The sequence below is a fragment of the Artemia franciscana genome, chromosome 14, assembly GCF_032884065.1.
Source record: "Artemia franciscana chromosome 14, ASM3288406v1, whole genome shotgun sequence".
NCBI lineage: Eukaryota > Metazoa > Arthropoda > Branchiopoda > Anostraca > Artemiidae > Artemia > Artemia franciscana.
Genome location: NC_088876.1, coordinates 15,897,791 through 15,913,750, shown reverse-complemented (window position 1 = coordinate 15,913,750; position 15,960 = coordinate 15,897,791). Strand labels below are relative to the sequence as shown.

General features: G+C 35.8%; 1 long non-coding RNA gene across 2 annotated transcripts; it reads right to left on the bottom strand.

Moving 5' to 3' along the window:
• Window positions 1–2,938: 2,938 nt before the first annotated feature.
• LOC136035824 (uncharacterized) lies at window positions 2,939–15,420 on the bottom strand. Of its 2 annotated transcripts, none has more exons than XR_010619520.1 (2): window positions 15,354–15,420; window positions 2,939–3,232 (listed from the first exon to the last, which is right to left on the bottom strand). It is a non-coding gene; the product is annotated as an uncharacterized LOC136035824 (long non-coding RNA). The 2 variants fall into 2 exon arrangements; XR_010619519.1 differs by having other exon boundaries at window positions 15,324–15,381.
• Window positions 15,421–15,960: the final 540 nt, after the last annotated feature.

Below are 15,960 nucleotides of genomic sequence, written 5' to 3'. Positions count from 1 at the left end.
AGGCAAATTATAGGAACAGATAATGACACTGAAGAAAATATTATAGAAATACCAACATTCCGGGGGCCACTTGCCTAGACCTTCCCTTTTTCTTTGTAAATCCTCTATCCGCTATACCCTAGTTAACAATTAATAAACCAAACGTAAATCCTGTTATATTGATAAACCAGATATAGAAGAGATCGTTTTACTGAAAACAAAATACGTTTTAACTTTCATAAATAACTCACTTTTTTTGCTTTCATAAATAAAAAAATATCAAAGCTTTAAGGAATAAATATCAGTATACGTCAATTAAACTGACAATTCAGGGTCATTTGAATTTATGTTTTTTTTCAGTAATTTTGTTATTCGTGTAAATTTTTACTCGTTTTGAGTTTGACTCGGCTATTTATTGTAATTTCTGTTCCTTTTGGGTTTCATTTATTTATCGAAGCGATTTGTGGTAGTTTTACGGTGGGAACATTATCTGACTTTATTTCTGCTCATTCTTGGCTTAATGGAGCTCTTTACTTTTCTTTGAATTCTATATATACTCTTTGATAACCTGGATACACTTATACTCTTTAACGCCCTTTGATTTATTTTCTAGCAACATTTAGTTTTGAAGCATAATGGATCAATTGCATAATTGTGGGGGGTTGAAATGGCTAAATCCCTAAAAACATAGTTGCTGGACCGTTGTACTATGTTGAACAAATGGTTATCTCAGAATTTTGTCGGATACATTTGTGGAAAATGCGACGTAGGGGAGGGGGGGGCTGCCCCCTCCCCTAAGTCGTATAATACGTAAGGTTATATACTTTGCATCTTAGGTTATATACCTTATGTCTCCATAAGATTGTTGCCCTCCAATCACTTTTGACTATTATAAAGGCCCTTTCAATTTCCAATCAAATGAGCCTTTTTCGAAGTTTTTACGACAACAAATGGCCATCTCAAAATTTCTATCCACCCTCTGATCACTCTTAATTTTAAAAAGGGCACTAGGACTTCTGATTACCAATCCAATGAGCCCCCTCCGAAATTTATGCGATCATCCTTCCAATATGGACTTTATACGCCCATAGGGCACAACTTAATACCCTTGCCCTGAGGGATGTGGGGGGGGGGGGTATCATCCTCAAAGACATAATTTCCCGACCATTTCACTACGTTGAACAAATTGGCTATCTCAAAACTTTGATTGGATGTGTTTGGGGAAACAGTGGGCGTAGGAGGGGGTTTAGTTGCCCTCCAATCCCTTTTGACAATTAAAAAGGACACTAGACCTTTCAATTTCTAATCGAATGAGCCCTTTTCGAAGTTTCCACGACATCTCCTTCGATACTAAGTGCCCTAGTCTAAAACAAACCAAAAAAAGAGATAAGTAAAACACTGTGCCCACATCGCTCTTTACTTATGCAGCGCTATTGCACTGTCTATTATGGAAGAGCTATTCTTTTATAGTACTTTAAAGTCTTTATTTTTATCTGCACCATTTTATCGATATGGAGATATTCTTTTAATTTTTATTTGGTACTATTCTTATCGCTTGTAGAATATCATAAAACGCAGGAGCGCTTCTGCAACACGAGTCCCAAGAAATTTAAAAATGTTTAGAGATATCTGGGCTCAGAAATGCAACTTAATCGGATCTACAGAGTCATACCAACCCAATGGGGCTAGCTAGCGATCGTCCATGACAGGTAGAAAAGATATTTCCGAATTTCTAGAACTAAAATTAGAAAAATAAAGCTTTAGAACTAGTATGCAAACTCATCATCTTTAAAGGGAGAGTTGTCAAATTGTGAATTAGAATCGGCTGAATTTTGACATCGCCCGATCATTAATAAATAAAGACCTAGGAAATAAGGTAAGTCCTCTGCTCCTATATCTATGACCCTCCGGAACGCATATACACATTTACATTGTGAGGGAGAAAGAAGGAGAATTGTCAAAATAAAAAACAAATATATGATTTACATGAACCATTTGTTATTACACAAAATAATATTAAAATCCATGAAATTTCAGGTATAAGTGGGATCAAGATAAGTGGGACATGCAAAAAGAAATAGTAGATAACTTCGAAGACCACACTGCCTTTCCATGACGAAAGTAAAACAGTTCAAAATAGGGATGATACCTTTTTATTGACAGTGAAATAAAAAATTATTTAACTGGATATTTCGAACACATATACAGTGTTCATCATCAGCAGTAAAACTGCTGATGATGAACACTGTATATGTGTTCGAAATATCCAGTTAAATAATTTTATATTTCACTGTCAATAAAAAGGTATCATCCCTATTTTGAACTGTTTTACTTTCGAAAAAGAAATAGAATGGGAAAAAAGTCTAAATGAATAGATAGAATGGAAATTTGGCTTAAAAAGCCCCCCCCCCACACTCCCCAAAAGCTTGTAGATGTGCAAATCCGCTTATAAACACATACGCCTTGGTAAAAGATGTCAAGAGACTTAGATCAAAGCCTTCAGTACCCAATATATTGTTAACACCACACTAAAAAAATACATACCCTAAACGATTAGAAGAAGAAAAAAGAAATAACCAAACTTTCTATTAATGTGACAAAGCCAGAAGTAAAATCTTGATTGCGCATAAAATTTAAAAAAAAAATGAATGCTGAGTAGCATAATGTTTTTGCACCAAGAAAATTTTGCACTTACCCCCTTTTGGAACCTGAGCCATGGGGATGGTATCATCTCCCTCATTGGAGCTTGTAAGTCTTAGCTGGAACTTGCATCTAAGTCAATTGCTCATATGTTTGGTGACAAGCTAAATGTTGTACCTTTGTAAAGATGAAAAAAATGAGGAAAAAAACACAGCAACTTACTTTCGAACCAGAGGCCAATCTTAGTCCTTTTTCATCAAATCCCAGTGAAGTAACTTCTCTCTTATGCCCAGAAAAGGTCACCAAGCATTCACAAGTCTTAAGGTCAAAAATTCTGATAGCACCATCTGTGTAGCCCACTGCAAGTGTGTTGTTTTTTGAGGACTCAATTATAGACACTTCATGTTTAGATCCTGGTAATTCAAAAAACTTCTCCCCTTTTCTTGTGTCCCAAATGTAAACATTGTCACATGCTCCAACAGCCACAAATCGTCCACACTGACCATCGTATTTTATGAATTTCACGTTAGAATTAGCACTTGCAATTACATTCAGTACTGAGCCCGGGACATACCTCAAGTACTGCTTTGTTAAACCCATTCCTTTATACTATCTGAAATCCAGAAAAATATAATAATTAATACAACAATAAAGGCCTAACCTCAAAACCACAAATGGGCCCATGAGCCTTACCCAAGAACCTCCAGAGTTTTACGAGATTATGTATTCTTCAAGGTTATACCCCATCCTCTTCCAGATCCTCCTTTCTGAAAGAAAATCCCCAGTAATTGTCTGGACATGATTGTCTAAGTAATTGTCTAAGACATGTCTATTCTGAATAGAAACTATTCACTTATTACACCACAAGTCTCAAAGTTGAACAGTCAGTATCATGAATTGCTATTATTATTTTTCTTTTGGGTGGGTTGTTCTTTCAATGCTATAAAAAAAAAAATGCTAATCAAAGTTTAAAAATATAAGTGGTGCTGCCTGTCCCCTTGTCCTCCCTTTCAAAACCTAAATGGCTTGAATGTTATTTGTATCTCATTGAAACAATATTGTATTTTGAACAGCATGAGTTTTATTTGCCGAAACATCAATAAGAACAACAAAAAGAACATAAAAATCACTATAATAATTAAGATTACTGAAAAAAAAAAATAAAGAGCGAATTGTTTAATATATAATGATTTTTGTTCCCGGAAGTTCTAGCAATTTTTTATCAATGTCATAAAAGAGAAACTGATTTTGTTTTTAGCAAACATGACCTTGATTATTATGGCAATTTTCTTGTTTTTCTGTCAATATTTGGGCAAATAAAAACTAAACTGTTGAAAATATTTATCATTTATATAAAGTACAAGTGACACTCAAGTCATTTACAGATAACAGATTGGGAAAAATTGTGCTTTTGGCCATCCATATGCAGTCAACCAAAAAGCAGATCATCCCAAACAGAGTGGGAAGAGGCCATATTGAAAAGATTCAAAGGAAATTTGAAACCTATGAGATAAGGTAAAGAGTGAAGCTTTATAGATCGAGGTGGAGGAAGAGCATTGGTAGCTTTATTGGCCTGAGGTGGCTTGGTGCTGTAATGGTTGTTCTGTGTTTAGGACTGAGGCAAAGGAATTCTAAAAAATTGACTCATAAAATTCAATTATTCTCTCATTGGCCAAGGAAGGGTTTTCAGTTCCTCATTTTTAACTAGAAAGTGCAAGGGGTCAGTCATAGTAGTACATGGTTGCCCACAAGCTGAATTTTAAGGGAGGGGGGCTTACCTGGTCTAATCAGCACTACAAATGTTATATAATAGAAATCTCAAAACAAAATGTGAAAACATAAGGCAGCGTCATTCAGCCAGGGGACTGGCGTCCCCTGCCTCCCCTACAGGCACCCATGTAGTAGTACATACCCCTGTAAAACCAACTGATGAAGACGGTAGTGGATCCAATGATTTTTACTTACCAAATTGATAGAAGCCCAGGTAGAACTATGGTATTTTTCTTAGGGAGTTTTAACACCCAGGCTGGTAGAAATATGGATAAATGCTATCCTAGACTAGGTAAATTTGGTGCAGGAAAAGAAAATAGCAACAGTTATAGAATGTTGCAATTTTATAGGTATAACAATCTACTTATGACAATACAGTACTTGATCTTAAAATGGCACCCTCATGGTACTCCCATTATAATAAAGATAGCCAACTTTATTGATTATGTTATTGTACACTGAAGACTGACAAGATCAATACAAGATACTAGGGTATATAAGAATGTTGTTACTAATGTTAACAGCAAAGATTATATTAGGAGGTGTGAAGTGGATGCTATGGATAAGATTGTTGAATATCTGCAAGATGCAGGCAAATAGCATAACAGCAAAATATAGTGTTGGTATGTTAAACAATTTAGACAGAATAGTGAATCTGGATTTTACCCAGTTCAAGGGTCCTCAATTAGTGATAAGGAAAGAGTTAAAGAAAGATGGGCAAAACATTTTGAGAATCTACTAGATCATTATAAACTTACAAAAAGTAATATAGAAAAGACTGAAAAAGCTAGTGACACTATAGAAGTGAAGGAAAATTTATTTATGTGAGGGAGAATTAGAGACGGTACTAAAAGGAGTAACAAGAAGATCGATCAAGTGCATAGATTCACATACCTGTGTAGTATTCTTAACAAAGATAGTGGATGCAGTGATTTGTTAAAAGTAAAATATCCAAGGGCCAGGGTACTTTTTTACAATTAAGAAAATGTGGAAGAATAGGAAGATAAGTCTGCAAGCTGAGATGGAATATTGGAAGCTATAGTGATAACAGTGGTCAAGTATGGTTCAGAAACATGGTTGTGCTCCAAAAGACATAGGGGGATTTGTCAGATATTTTCCAGAGGAACTGACAACAGAATATTGGGATACCCCTCTGACTGACCACATTTCAAACAGTAAGCTGTACAAAAAATGCAGTTCAATCCTACTTTCTATAATGACAGAAACTTTGAGACGACTAGGACACATTCTGCAGATGAAGGAAAACAGACTGCCAAGGATTGTCCTTTTCCACCAGCCTTTTAGGGCCAGACAAAAAGCAAACCATCCCCAAATAGGGTGGGAAGAGGTTATATGAAAATATTTCAAGGAAATTAGGACTTCTCTTGAGGGTATAAAAAGGGAAGCTTCAAATAGATTAGGATGGAGGAGGAGCATCTGCAGCTGTGTTGGCCTTAGACAGCTCGGTGCTGCAGTGAGTTGTTAGCATTAAATTGGTTGAAGTAAAGTCTGAATGATGCTCTGGCCCTTAGATGGTTTAGAGAGTGGCAGTTCTGCTCCTGTTTGTGGTAGTTTCTGTTTGTTTTAAGGTTCAATTGATTATTCATTTTAAGTTCTGTTTATTTTGGTTTTTATTCATTCATTTTGGCTGATGTTTATTTTCGTATGCCTAGTAGTCTACAATAGTTTAAACCTATTGGCAGTTCAGTTTACTTATAGAACAGGAATTAGATATAGAAAAATGAAATATGAAAAAATAAAATGTAAAAAATATTAGAAGCTACAGTAATGACAGGATTCAAGTATGGTTCTAAAGTATTAGCATTTCAAATGATGGAGGAAGATTTGCTAGATGTTTTCCAAAGAAATTGATTATGGATTGTTTTGGGTACACAAATGACTGGCTGTTTCTCAAACAGTAAGCTGCATAAAAAAAGGGTTCAATCCCACTTTCTAGGACTCTAATCACAAAAAGGTTGAGATAGATAGGACACCTTCCATGGATGAGGGATGATAAATTGGCACAGATTGTCCTTATCAGCCAACTATCCAAGGCCAAATGAAAAGCAGGTTATCCCAAATTATTTTTCTGGTGGCTGAAATGTGAGCATCCCATCCAATATGCCTTTCAACACTCTTTCCAAATATATTTATCACTATGCTTGCATATGTATTCTAAAGTAATAAGGTAATTTACCATATACGAGGGAGTAAAGAACTTAAGTTTACTAAATTCCAAGAAATATAAACTCCTTTGAGGTTTATACATTGAGAAATTTGAAAATTCATGACTTTTACATTTGAATTCTCTTTTTATAATTTTTAAGTGCCTCAAAATGAATACAATCAGAGTATCAGATTTCCTGCAACCCAAAATCTGCATTTCACTGTTTCATTTAATAATAAATGGCATTCAGCACTAATGATACTTTACAAAAGAAGGTAAAAACATTCTGAAATTAAGACAAATAAACATATAATTGCTGCCCCTCTGTATTTTGGAAAAACAGCTAGGTATGTAAAATCCTGATAAGATAATGGGTGGTAAACAAAGGTCAATTACCTGGATTAACCCTGGGCTGTGTAAAAAATTTTCTGATTTTGTGTGTTTATTCCTTGGCTTTATTTTGGATTAAGAGTCAATTATTTCTGAAAAATAAACAAAAAGCACAAACTTGCAAAATCTATACGCTTTTCTACACTACCTAGGGGTATTTCTAGCCATATTAGAGGGGAGGAGGCAAGGACCTATTTGCAAATATAGCAATTATATTCAGAAAGAGCATTGAAAGCCTCATTGGATGGTATGTTCACCTTTTAGCTAGCAAAATATCAAGAAAATAAAAAATCTAACCATCACCCACCTTAATAGGGCCATAGAGAGTAAGTTCCTTAGTACCTAATTTTAAACAAGCATTTTGATTAAAAAAGACAGTTCCTAAGCATGGACAGTGGGTTGCTAATCCTGGACACAATGTATAGTCTAGACTAGGCAAGACTAGTCTAGCCTATACACAATGTATAGTCTTAATCTTAGGCTATTTTATCTGTAGATAAAAATAGTCTAAGACTAAGACTAGTTAAAGACAGAGTAGATGCAGAGATAAGACTTGGTTGAGTAGAAGATAAGTTTATATATTAGTTGCTGAATTCTAAAGGTAAAATATTAATCAAATAAAAGTAGTACCAGTAGGTTTCAGGTAAATTTGTAGTTGACATCATAATTTAGCAAGGGTGAAAGTGAATACATCACTTGACGCCTTTTTTATGCTCTTTCATAATTCAATAATTGCTTCTCAGGAAGTTACATTTTGAGCCCTTAAAGGGCAAAAAGGGCTCAATGGTAAGTTCATAGTAAGGAAAAATTCAAAACTGTATTTTTTTTAAACTGGGTATCAAGAAAAAATTTCCATTAGTAGGTGATTCAGGAAAATAGTAATTTGTATTTTCATTAGTCTTAGTAGTAAAATGTTAGTGTAAAACAAATTTGTAAAATTTTTTTTAAAAAAGCCAGAAACCCCTCAATAATGGCATCAGTATTATTGTGAAGCCATCTTTGATGGGTTTGAGGCTCTTATTAAAATTCATGTAATTTTTTTTTCAAGATAACATTTTACTATAAAGACTAAGGAAAATAAGAATTACCATTTCTGAATTGCCTTCAAATGGCATTTATTTTTCATTAAACCAATTTTTTTTTTTAGAAACATTTTTTTTTTTTTGGTTACTACAAACTATTTTACCTTCTGGGGCCCTCTTAGGGGCTCAAAATGTAATTTCCTGCAGAAACAATTATTGAATTATGAAAGGACATAAAAAGGCATCAAGTGATGCATTCCTTTCCATCCAAGCTAAATTATGTTGTCAACTAAAAATTTACCTAGCGTCCTTATTTCATGTTATTTCCAATCATGGTAACATTTGGAAGTATTTCCAAGATTAGCCAAAAGCTAAAGATATACATATTTGACTAGACTATTAACTAAGCCTATATGATTAATAGGGAAGCTGCAAAGTCTTGTTTAGGCTGGGAAGGTATTAATAATAGAATGCAAGTTACTCATTTTATGGCTAAAAATACAGGGTATCAGTCATAATAGTTTATGCCCCTGTGGAGATAGTAATGACTCAAATGAATTTTACCAACAGCTACAGGAACAAATAGACTGGGTCCCAAGTGGAAATATGGTTTTTGTATTAGGGGATTTTGATACACAGGTTGGAAGAAATAGAGATAGATGGCATCCTAGCCTGGGTAAATTTGGTAGAGGAAAAGAAAGCAATAATGGTTACAGACTGCTGCAGTGTTGTAGGTATAACAATCTAGTTATGCACAATATAATATTTGGTCATAAAGTGGCCCATAAGTTAATATGGTATCCCTGTGATGGTAAAACAGCTAACCTTATTGATTGTTTTATTTTTAAACTAAAGACTGGTAGGATTGATACAAGATACTAGGGCAAATAGGAGTGCTTCCAAGGGCTATTGTTGAGGTTAAACGTAAATATATGTAGCAGTGTCTGGGGTTAATCTAAAGCCAAAATTTAGGAAGAGTAATATTTTCCTGGAAGCAATGATGTTGGTAGACTCAAGGATGACAATTTAAGATAATCTTTCCATGAACAGTTGAATTCTAAATTGGAGAGTCTAAAATTTTACAATATAGAGGATGGATGGAATAATTTTAGGAAAGTAGTTTGTGAAGTCACGGTTGGAAAAAAGTTAAAAATTCAGCTAGGAACATTAATGAAAATACTTTTTGTTTAATTGATAGGAGGGGCTTGTAAAAGAATTAGTTGAGTGATTGATCATATGAAAATACTACTACTACTACTACTACTAATAACTCACTGCAGCACCAAGCCGCCTGAGGCCAACACAGCTACGCACGCTCCTCCTCCAACCTAATCTATTTAAAGCCTCCCTCTTTACACCCTCCCAGGAAGTTCCCATTTCCTATAAATCCTTATTTATGACATCCTCCCAACCCAGACAAGGACGACCTGCTTTCCGTGTAGCCCCAGACGGTTGGCCAAAAAGGACAATCTTCGGTAATCTATCATCCTTCATCCGTAGAACGTGGCCTAGCCATCTCAACCTTTCTTTCATTATAGCCCCAGAAAGCGGGATTGAACCACACTTTTCGTACAACCTACTGTTTGAAATACGGTCAGTCAGTCGGGTACCCAGAACAATCCGTAGGCAATTTCTCTGGAAAACATCTAGTAAATTTTCATCTGCTTTTCGGAGTGTCCATGCTTCAGAGCCATATTTGACCACTGTCATCACTGTAGCTTCCAATATTCTAATCTTGGTTTGTAGGCTTATCTTTCTATTCTTCCAAACTTTTTTTAACTGTGAAAAAACACCCTGAGCTTTAGCTATTCTACTTTTAACATCTTCACTGCTCCCACCATCTTTACTAATAATACTACCAAGGTAACTGAAGCTCCCAACCTGATCAATCTTTTCGTTACCTAAGGTCACCTGTTCATCTTCACTTATTCCTAACCTTAGTGACTTAGTCTTCTTAACATTAATTTTCAAACCTATTTTAGCACCCTGAACTCGTAAAACCTCTAAAAATTCATTCATTTTGCTCACACTTTCATCTAATATGCTTAAATCATCAGCATAATCTAAGTCCAGGAGCGTTCTTCCTCCCCATTTGATTCCATGGTCTCCAATTGCCTTTCCTGTGCTCCTTAAGACGAAGTCCATCAAAATGATCCATATAAAGGGGGATAGAACACAACCCTGCTTAACTCCTGATTTAATACAAAACCAGTTGCTAACCTCATTTCCTACCTTAACCGCAGCAGTATTATTCTCGTACATAGCGCAAATCACTTTAATGTATTTTTCTGGTATACCATATAACAATAAGACCTTTGTTAACGCTGTTCTATCAACAGAATCGAAAGCTTGCTCATAATCGATAAAACTAAGGACCAAAGGTGTTTGACAACGAAGGGACTTCTCAATTATTAACCTAAGAGTGAAAACATGGTCGACACATCCTCTACCTTTTCTAAAACCGCATTGTTCTTCCCTTAAAACTTTGTCTACAGCATGTCTCAGTCTAAAAAGTATCATATTACTCAGTAATTTGCTACCTACAGAGACCAGACTAATGCCTCGATAATTCCGACATTCACTCTTGTCACCTTTCTTATACAGTGGTTTAATTAAGGTTTTCCTAAAATCATTGGGTACTTCCCCTTTTTCAAAAATCATGTTCATAATCTTCAGTAGCTTATTCCTAACCTCAGAGCCACCATATTTAAGGAACTCATTAATCATACTATCAGCACCTGGGGCCTTATTATTTTTTAATCCTTCTAGTACTGTCGCTAATTCTTCCTCACTAAACAAATCTTCCTTCACATCCAAGGTATCACAAACTTTTTCATTTTCATCTATATCTTTTCCTGCAACTGTATCTCGGTTTAGCACATTCTCAAAATGTTCCACCCATCTTTCTTTAACTTTTTCCTTATCACTAATTGTGACCCCATTTCTATCTTTAACTGGGACTAGTCCGGATCGGCTACTCCCTTTCAATTTATTAACATGCCAGTATAATATTTTACTATTATGCCATCTAGCCGCATCTTCCAGATCCTCAGCAATTTTATCCATCGCCTCCATTTCACATCTCCTTAGTTCATATTTTAATGCTTTCTCCACCTTCTTTACATTCCTTTTGTTTTCATACGACCTATCGCTCAGATAATTCTTATACAAACCCCTTCTACTCTCTATTAAACCTAAAGCTTTTTCACTAATATTCCTAGTTGCTGTCTTAGCACTCTTCCCTAGGACACCATCAGCAACTTCACAAATTGTTTTTCTGAAATTATTCCATCCATCTTCCACATTGTCAAATTTTAAACCCTCAAGTTTAGTACTCAACTGTTCCTGGAATTTTTTTCTCAAATTTTCATCCTGAAGTCTACCAACATCATAACTTTCTGGGAGGGAGTTACTCTTCCGAAATTTCAGCTTTAAATTAACCTTAGACACTACTAGATGGTGATCTTTACTTTTAACATCAATAACGGCACTCCTATACACCCTAGTATCTTGTATTGATCCTGCTAGTCTTCTGTTTACAATAACATAATCAATAAGGTTTGCTGTCTTACCATCACGTGAATACCATGTCAACTTATGGGCCATTTTGTGACCAAACACCGTATTGGTTATAACTAGGTTGTTATACCTACAAAATTGCAAAAGCCTATAGCCATTACTGTTTTCTTTTCCTACACCAAAATTACCTAGGCTAGGATACCATCTATCCCTATTTCTACCAACCTGGGCATTAAAATCTCCTAGCAAAAACACCATATTTCTACCTGGTACCCTGTCTATTTGCTCCTGTAACTGTAAGTAAAATTCATCTGAGTCACTAGTATCTCCATCAGTTGGTTCAATGGGGGCATATACTACTATAACTGATACCCTAAACTTTTTAGTCATAAAATGAGCAATTAGTATTCTATTATTAATACCTTCCCAGCCTAAACAAGACTTAGCAGCTTCCTTATTCATCATGAGCCCTACTCCCTGTCTATGTACCCCATCCTTCCTTCCTGAGTAAACAAATTCTATGTCACCTAATTTCATGCTTCCTACCCCTGGGATATGAGTTTCTGAAACTCCTAATAAATCCAGTTCAAACCGTCTGAATTCGTCAGTCAAAATGTCGATGCGATAGTCATTTTTTAACGTCGTAACATTCCAAGTTCCAATTTTCATGTTCTTTAAATCTTTGAAACTATTTTGGCCTCAAGAAAAGCAGTGATCCCGGATACCAGTGCAGGATGGGGACCAACATATCTTCTCAAGTCTACACCAAAGCGCTTAAGCCGGCTTAGAACCGGACAGCAAGAAGTCCCTGGGACCTCCAGTAAGTTGGAGGCTTTGTGCAATCCTGGGCCCATCTTGGTCACAACATGGTTTTCAGCACTTGGCGATGCTCTTCTATCAACAAGAGTCGAAATCCTGCACAGACAGTCCCAAGCCCATTACCTCCAACTCATTATATATTCATGCCTACAAATATTATGCTACTACGGGGAGGCAGCCCATAGTAGATAAATTAGCTAGGAAGAGGTTTTTCAGCCCGAAAACGCCCATCAAAACAAACCAAGCCCAGAAAATTATCCAATAATCAGAATCCCGTACGAGTGCTGTGTTGTTTACTAGGCTATAATTTCCTCGAGGGGCAAGTTTCCCAGTCTTGCAGGTACCCCGAAAGGGTCGAGGCAGCCCTTTACAGAGGCCGTTGTCCATAAATCTGGATCTTACGCCCTGCTGCAGTTGTCCTCCTATAGAGGATCCTCCCACGATGGTGTTCTGCTTCACCATGCAATTTAACCCATTACTGGGAGAAGGTTTGTAACTCATCTGACGCGTGAACACGGCAGTTGGCCCTGCTGAGTGTACATTTGAGGGGCCTTCTTCCTCCTCCACCTGAAATTATGACCCCCAGGGGAGGGTTTCCCAGTTTCTATTATGGGCCCCACTGGGACAAGGTCCTACTTGGCCTAAGCCTCCTATGGAGCTACTCTACCTATCTATAGGGCTTACATATATACATATATATATATATATACATATACATACACATATATATACATACACACATACATATACATATACACACACATACACATACATACACATATACTCACTAACGTGCAAATATATACCCTGAATTGGTATAGGCTAGGTCTGTATAAGAGGGATGTAAATAAAGTGGAAAAATGCCCACAGTTAGTGGGCCACAATTAATTATAAGGAAACAGTTAAAAAGGTCCTCAGTTTATCAATTATGAGCAAGCATTTGAATCATCTAACAGAACAGCTTTAACAAAGTTCCTATTACTGTAGGGTGTGATAGAAAATATATTCAAGTAATTAGAGCTACATATAAGAATAACATTGCTGTAGTTATGGTAAGAAATGAGGTTAGTAGCTGATTTTGTATTATATCAGGAGTTAAGTAGGGTTTCATCATTTTGATGGACTTTGTCCTAAGGATCACAGCAAAACCAATGGGAGAACACAGGACCAATTGGGATAGTAAATCTCCCCTAGACATGGATTATCTGATTATTTAAGGATCCTGTATGAGGTTTTGTATGTTCAGGGTGTAAGAATAGGTTTAAAAATTAATTTTAAAAAGATTAAATTGCTATGACTAGGAATAAGTGACAATGAAGAGGTGATGTTGAGTACCAAAACAAGAAGATTGATCAAGTGGGCAGCTTTGATTACCTACATAGTATTACTACATTTTCTCATTGCCAAAATGATTTACAATAAGGTTAGCTTAGGTTAGGTCAAAAAGCGCTTAATTTAGAATTTGCAATAGAAGCAATTATTATATTTGTAAAGAGCATGAAAAAGGCATTGTGGGTATGTTCACTTTATTAGTAAGTCAATAATATGAACTGTCATACATTTACCAACAGATGTTGCCTAGTGGCATACCTGTAAAATCAAAAAGCTTTGTTAAAATTTTGTCTAGAGACTTCTTGCTATCTTTTGGGGATGGGTCTACAGGCTAAAGTATATCCTGGTAAGGTATTTTAAAGTACCCATCTCCACTCCTTCTCTATAGGGCCCTGAACTTCTATTGAAATTTGGACAAAACAACATTTTACCTTGATTTTCAGTTACCAGTTGCTTTTTCTCTGCCTTTAATTCTGGAAATGCAATTCCTGTTATTTGAGTAGAATTCTGAGCCATATCAATGTTTTTCTTTTTAAATTTAGGAAATGTATTTGCACATTTAATTAAAACCTAATAAATTGGGATTGAGCAAAGTTGTGAAGCTGAAAACAATTTTGAGTAAAATTCTAGTTAATTGACTTCTTGCTATCTTGGAAAGAGTTTAGGTTAGAAAAATGAAACTTTCAGGGATGGGTCTACAGGTTAAAGTATGTCCCGGGAAGGTATTTCAAAGTACACACCTCTGTTCCTTCTCCCTCTAGAGGGCCCTGAAGTTTGCCTACATGACAGGTCTATGCCTATTGAAATTTTGACAAAACAACATTTTACCTTAATTTTCAGTTACTAGTTGCCATTCTCTGCCTTTAGTTCTGAAACTGCAATTCCTGTTATTTGAGTAGAATTTGGAGCCATATAAATATTTTGTTTTTTTTTTCAAAATTTAGGAAATGTACTTGCATATCTTTAAAACCTTATAAAATGGAATTGAGCAAAGTTATGAAGCTGAAAACAATTTTGTTGTACTTCAATTAAGCAGAAGATCTATTTTGCAAGGTTTCACTTTATAACACACACTTTTTAAAGGTCATCAAAGGTCAGGGCCCTCTAGAGGGAGAAGGAGTAGAGATAATTGCTTCAAAATACCTTCCCAGGACATACTTAGTCTGTAGATTCATCCCTGAAAGTTTCATTTTCCTAACCTAAACCCTTTCTGAGACAGCAAGAAGTCAATTAGCTAGAATTTACCCAATTTTGTTGTACTTCATTCAAGCAGAAGATCTATTATGCAAGGTTTAACTTTTATAACACACATATTTTCAAAGGTCAGGACCCTCTAGGAGGAGTGGAAGTAGGTACTTCAAAATACCTTCCCAGGACATAGGCTACTTTAGCCTATAGACCCATCCCTGCAAGTTTCATTTTACTAATCTAACCCCTTTCCGAGATAGCAAGAAGTCATTAAACTATAATTTTACCAAAGCTTTTGTTAGCAGGCCTAGCTATAGGCCTATTTGAACCTGTTGGGCAGAGGGCTAAGCACAATTGTGGTAGAATTAACTATTAGGCCTAGGTTTCAAAAGAGCATTAAATCAAGCATCTAGTGGTAGGCTATACACATTTTGTTCCTATATGTAAACTTAATCCCCCGACAGCAATCTAATTTTTCTGAGCAAAACAATATTAACTAAATTTTAGTCCTTGGACTTGATACAAACCGCAAACGTGCCTTGCTATATTTTAAAGGAAGATGTATCACACGCTATCTACGGAAAAGGTCTGTTCCAGCCACAGTGACAGTAAAACGAATATGGGTCGGATTCCAAAAGATTTCGTGGAAAAGATTCGCCATTAACTAGGAGAACCACAAAATTTTTATAATAAGGACTGGGACAAGATAATACCTACCATATATTCTCTTTTGTTCTTAGTTTCAGATTGTACTATCCAATTTTACAATTAAGCCCTGATTTTATTTGGCGTATTACGAATATAAAGAAAGCTGATCAACCAAGGAAATTACAAGAAAGCTTGGTTTTCAGCAAAGCAATTATTTGGTTCGGTGTTGCTAGTAAAATGACATTTTAAAACGGGCCTTGCCTTAATTTCCACGCATATAATTTTGCAGCAGTATCACAAATGCCTATTCATCCGATTGCTAGCCAACACGGTTCATGTAGCTTAAAAAAATAAATTTAGCTATCTTTGCTCCAATACCAATATGGTGCAAGCATGCTCTGTTACAGAATTATGACTCATGCTAGCTTCAACATGACTCATGCAAGCTTCAACAAAAACTTGAATGATACGGGCTAAGGAGGTCTT